The sequence below is a fragment of the Metopolophium dirhodum genome, chromosome 1 (assembly GCF_019925205.1).
Source record: "Metopolophium dirhodum isolate CAU chromosome 1, ASM1992520v1, whole genome shotgun sequence".
Classification (NCBI taxonomy): Eukaryota; Metazoa; Arthropoda; class Insecta; order Hemiptera; family Aphididae; genus Metopolophium; species Metopolophium dirhodum.
Window position 1 is genome coordinate 98,875,465 of NC_083560.1, and position 6,402 is coordinate 98,881,866.

At 28.9% G+C, this 6,402-nt stretch overlaps 1 pseudogene; it reads right to left on the reverse strand.

Annotated features, from left to right (window-relative positions):
* Positions 1-4,933: 4,933 nt before the first annotated feature.
* Positions 4,934-5,395, reverse strand: LOC132935289 (uncharacterized; annotated as a pseudogene).
* Positions 5,396-6,402: the final 1,007 nt, after the last annotated feature.

A 6,402-nucleotide genomic window follows, 5' to 3' on the forward strand; every position in this document is an offset into this window, starting at 1 on the left:
GTCGCCTTGTCGGTGGCGATAATTTGATAAAATAATTATTATCATTTATCGACAGTATCACCACCATGAAAAAAAGAGATTCTAGATTTTCAAAGAAACAAAACCGATACGTATGAAGTATCGGCTCGTACAGTCGTACCAATTGATAAAATATCGATGTACCGATAATGTAGAAGAGAAAATATCGATGTACCGATATTATCGAAAAGTAAATATCGATATAAAAATATCGATATATATCGATATATCGTTGCCATCCCTAGCGATAGGTACTATTTGTTATATAATGACCATTGTATGAGAGTGGGTACGCGCAACCGTAGATTGTAACCACACGCTCGGGGACTGTCTTTGATAAAATAATACGCCAAAAAATGCTGTCATGTTACAAGTTATACTTTTAGATCATGTACAAATTATATACGGTCAATTGGGAGGATACAGGTCCCATGTGCCCCCCCCCCCCCAGCCCATAAATACGCCCCTGGCACTGTTCAGACACAAGTCCATATTTATTTTAAAGACACCATTTAGGCACCGGTGTCCAAACTTGACACATTCAATGATCTTGTCGTATTCAAATGTAAGTGTTGGATTGGTGTCTGGCACCAGTACAGGACCAATAAATATAACTACTGACACTAACTGAAAACCAATATTTCTACCCGGGATATAATATACATAGACCTATAAACTAATGGACAGCGCATTCCACTTCGCCCTGCCCTCAATGCACGGGAATCATATAAGAGAAAGAAAGAAGAAAGAACGAAGAGAGAAAAGAGAGAAAGAACATAAAGGGGGTAATCATACGTCTATGGAAACTAATGCTGTATTTCCCCCACGTTCTCTTTTCTCTTTTACACTATATCGTACCCCTGACCTCTCTCACTATGCGCTATCCATTAGTTTATAGGTCTATGATAATAAATAGGTACCTTTTTTTTATAATTTGGATAAAAATAAGAAATTTTAAATTATATGTTATTAGAATAAAATAATAGGACTTTTTGAATTGTTAAAGATATGACGTCTGCTTGCAAAATGATTAAGGGAGTTGAGAACAATGATGTCATAATCCAATGTTTTCCTAAGTCAATGTTCCTTAAACCTAATCCGTCAATTAATTCCTTATGTTATGGTCAACAATCTTGTAAGTATCATAAGGTGTATTTTTTATACTTATATAATTATATATGTATATAATCTTTTTATTTCCAATAGGGAAGTATCATATTATAGAAATTTATATAGTATACACAGTCCTGTTAAGTATTTGAGTAAAAGTATTCAAATACTTTTTTAAGTATTGAATAACTTTTTAAATACTTTCAGCATGAAGTATTTTGAATGGTATTTTAAACACTTTTTTTTGTATTAAATACTTGTTTGTATTGAATACTTTGGTTTTTTATTTCGAACATTTTATTTTTATTCGAAATAATTGGTTGGAAAAATATTATTGTCCACTACAATAAAAGAATAATAGTTTTATTAATATCCTGTATTTCTGTGTTAGCCGAAGCCCGAAGGTTTGTGAAAACCAGATTTCTAAAAATAGTTATTGAATAACAATATTCCCTTTGAATTATTAGATAACTGTTGATAACATCAGATACAATGCCTGCCTTAATGGTTATTGGTTATGCGGGATAACGGGAATACTATAGATTATCCCACTATATGTATAGCTGCAGACAATGTTCGAATAATATTTTTATTGTGGAATCAACAAAATGTAATTTTTCGGTATAAAAATTAATTATTGTTATTATTATTTATAATTTAATTATACAATTAAATATGATATTATAATACACTACAAAATCGGTCAATCGGAAGAAAAATGTATTATTATTATTATTATTATTATTATTATATCTGTGACTATAAACGATATTCGTATACTCCTAATTATGTTCAAATAGGAAAATATAACATTCGTACATATTATTATTCTAACACAAGTCCATTTGGAACAGATTTGTTCGAACACTCTTCATTCGAACATTCGACTAGTTCCCTATCCTCCGTGTAGTTTGTAACTAAATTCTGGCTTAGATATATGTATATGAATATTTAAAAATATATTAAATATTTAAATATGCATTCGTCGAATCATAAAAAGGTATAAACAAATATAATATCAAATGAGAAAAATAATGGTAAATTTTTAGGCGTTATAGAAATGTTGGCTAAATTTAATCCAGTCATCTCTGAACATGTACGTCGTATTAAAGATAACGAGACGCATGTCCATTATCTTGGACATAATATTCAAGACTCATTGATTTCTACGATGGCACAAGAAGTAAAACTTAAAATAATTAAATTTATAAAAAATTCTAAATATTTTTCTGTCATTATGGATACTACTCCAGATATTAGCCACTGTGAACAGATTTCTATAAGATGTATAAGAATCTATAATAATTTATAAGAATTTTACAGATAGATATGGCGGGTCTCTATAAAGGTGTACGGGCTCATATTTTAAACCAAAATCCTCGGGCATTTTTTGTTCCATGTGCCGCACATCACCTTAACCTTTGTCTCAAGGATGCTGGAGGAAGTTATTCTCAGGCTCAATTATTTTTTGAAATGATTAAAAGGATTTATGTTTTATTTTGAGCATCAATAAACAGATGGGAAATTTAAAAAAATCATTGTAATGAACTTTCTATTAAAAAATGGGCAGAAATCCGATGGGACAGTCGTGTGAAATTAAAGCTTTTTTACCCAACAAATTAAGTTGTATTGACATTCATAGAAAAAAATACTTATAAAACAAGATTCCACGTAAGTATTTAAAATGTTTATTGATATGTTAATGTTATCATTGAATAATATAATTACATATTATAATATAAGGATCCATAAATGTTTGTTACTTGAATAATAAAAAAAAGGTGGACAGGCTAGCTATACCTAACATAAATATAAAACAATAATTTTAAATTAATTTAAAATGTTTTTTTTTATAATTAGTTACCAAGTGCTCTAGCTGCAGATATGCCAAGTGTACAAAGGTTAAATAAAACAATTCAACGTCTTCGTCAAAGAGAAGAAGCTTCTCCACCTAACCCAAATAATTTTAATTTTATTATTCCTGAGCTGTACCGAAAGACAAGTGATGGTGAGTTATTTTTACATTACGATAGTGACACACATCTCCCGCGTATTTTGATTTATACAACCCAAAAAAATTTGAATTTTATGGAGAATTGGGAACATTAGTTCTGTGATGGAACGTGTACGGTAGCTCCACCGATTTTTACGCAATTATGCACAATTCATGTTTATGATATTCAAATGTGGTTCCCAGTGTTTATGTATTGATAAAAAGAAAAATAAAAAGATAAAAAAGATAGAAAAGAAGATACCTATCGTCGAATGTTTGATGCTTTAAAGTCATTAAAACTAAATTTAAATCCCAAAACTATAATGATTGATTATGAAAAAGCTACTATTAATGCAATTAAAACAGAATTTCCTATCACTAAAGTAAATGCGTGTTTTTTTTAATTTGTCCCAGTGTATGTGGCGTCATGTTCAGGAATTTGGCTTGCGAAAAACATACAGTGAAGACCCTGAATTTGCATTGCAATTAAGAATGTTACCAGTTTTAGCATTTGTACCTAAGGATGATGTAATAAGTTCATATAGTGTTTTAATTGAAAGAAATTATTATACAGAAAATGAAGAAATATTAGAACAATTTTTAGACTATTTCGAAAATACCTGGTTAGGCAAATTAGACAGACGAAGAAGACGAAAACAACCGAAAATTGAAATTGAAATGTGGAACTGTTTTTTAAGAATAGAACAAGATATAGCAAGAAGAAAGTAGTATTATAGAAAATTGAGCAGTATATATCTGGCATAGAACCAGTTTTATTTGACATACATATATTTAATACAACCATTTTTTTTATTTATTATTTAGCAAATTTGTTCGACATTTTTTGTTTTAAGGGGATCGGTGGCGGACTGTTATTTTAGCCAAAACATCCAATTTTTATTCCATCATACTAATCGATGTAGTAATGCGATAATACTTTTTAAAACTGATTTGAATTTGTTATTATGTCTACTTGAGATCGGTCAGTCTATTTTTCCCAATTTCTCCCCCCTAACAACCAAAAATTTAGTTTGAATATTTTGAAATTTCGGCATTTTCAAACGTTGATTATTCGGAATATAAATCAGAAATCTTAAAATGTGAACTGACCGATCTCAAGTAGACATTATAACGAATTCAAATCAGTTTTTAAAAGTATTATCGCATTACTACAGCGATTAGTATGATGAAATAGAAATACATAGTTTTAGTAAAAAAAACACACGTTCTGGATCGTTCATGCGCGCGACAATGCGACAGTGACATGTATTGCGCGTGCCGCGTGCGGAAGAGTTCCTCCGCCACTACCGTTCCTTCACCCTTATCGCATGCCACGGTCTGCTATAGATAGATTACAAATCGTAATTATACTATTCTAGGTATTACCACAGATTATATGAAAACAGATTGTGCACTTCCTATGCTGCAATGTAAAAAATGAATAAGGTGCTCTGATTGGTTGTCTCCCAAATCAGTGTGACCACAAATACCAATGCTAATTTATTGTATATACTTACATACCATAATATTGAATTAAGCTCAGTGAACTTTTCAATTGCAACTCAATACTCATAATATTGTACTTTGGTAAAAGTAATAGAAAAGTAAAAAATGCAAATCGTTGTCTCCAAAAATATATTAACATATATTAATATATAACAATATTTTTACAATTAAAAAATTTTAGAATGCAGGTAAATTACAAATACCTTCAAATTTTTACTATAAACAATTAAAAATAAATACATATTATAAATTATAAACATAACTAAGTACAAAATTTTATTACAAATGGCTTTCTTTCTAATTTATTTATAAATGATTTAATATACACAATTTTCTATTTTTTTTTTGTTTTTCTGATATTAAATTCCTATTTAAAAATTTAATAGCAGCATGAATCCTAAATCTTATAAAATAATTAATTAAATACTCTTTATTAAATAGTGGACACGGATGTCGAAATACAACATTAGTCATGCTTAGCTTTAACTTAATACCTACTTCATTTTCAATAGATAATTGTGGAAACCTATTTATAAAAATGTTTTCTAACTCATCTATAAAATCATAAAATTCATGTTGTGGCATCATTAAATTGCCAAACATTGATTTTTCTGAATTTTCATATGCTTTGAAATAACAAAATAAAAAAGAGTCATCCAATTTTTTTTGTGATTTTGCATAATGAATACAAACTTCGCAACTATGTTATTCAATACATTTTTTCATCAAAAACCCACAAACATATATAAAAGCATTTTTCTCAGGCATCGATAAATTCCTATAATCTGGGGTATCTATTTTAAGTGTATTTTTAAATTTAAATGGATTTTTATCTTGAAATATTATTTTTATGGTTTCGTCATTAAAAGAATCAGTATTTATTTTAGATAAAATTTCATCCAAGTCTGCTATGCAATTGGCATTCTCTGAGTGAGTGAAATAATTAAGACAAAAATTTTGTTTAAATGACCAGATGAATTGTATGGGAGTTGGATTAACATTATTTCCATTATGTTGGGTTCGAAACGTACCAAATAAATTTTCCAATCTATCTTGATTCAAAAAAAATTCAAAAAACAAACGAAACAGTAAGTCAGTAACTGTTGTAGAAAACCAAACACAAAAGTCAGAACTACCAAAGGCCAAACATGTGAAAACCAAAAGTCAGAGTTTATAACAAGATGTTTGTTATTGTCGTATACTCTGGTATCACTATCAGGTGAGCCACCAGTATATAATAAGTTTCAAATATTTTTAGTTCATTGAAATGGTCACATTGATTCTGGCAGTGATCATATCAGGCCGTTTTTTGTTTACATTTAAGTGCACAATCTGTTTTCATATAATCTGTGGAATTACTACGGTACAATTATAAAATTTATAATAAGATATTTATTATCTTGCGTATATTGATAATTTGGTATGAATGAAATATAATTTAATAATGTAACATGAAAATATGAAATATTGTTCATTTGAGCTTCGCCTCACGTCATTACTACACTTGGACTTGGTATATTATGTATTTTTTTCGCTAGTGTAAAGTAGCAAGATTTTTACGCACTTAAGTGATTAAAACTTAGATTTTGTTTTTATAAAACGTGATTTATTTTATTGATAATAATTCGGTAAAATGAGAAATAAAAAACAAAAACTATCCAAAGTGAAAAAAAATAGAGGTAATGTTTCATCACTTTTAAATTGGCAAACTCATCGCATACAAAAAACAGTAAGTGAATATACTTACTTAAATGTTTGTTTACTTATAAATTTCA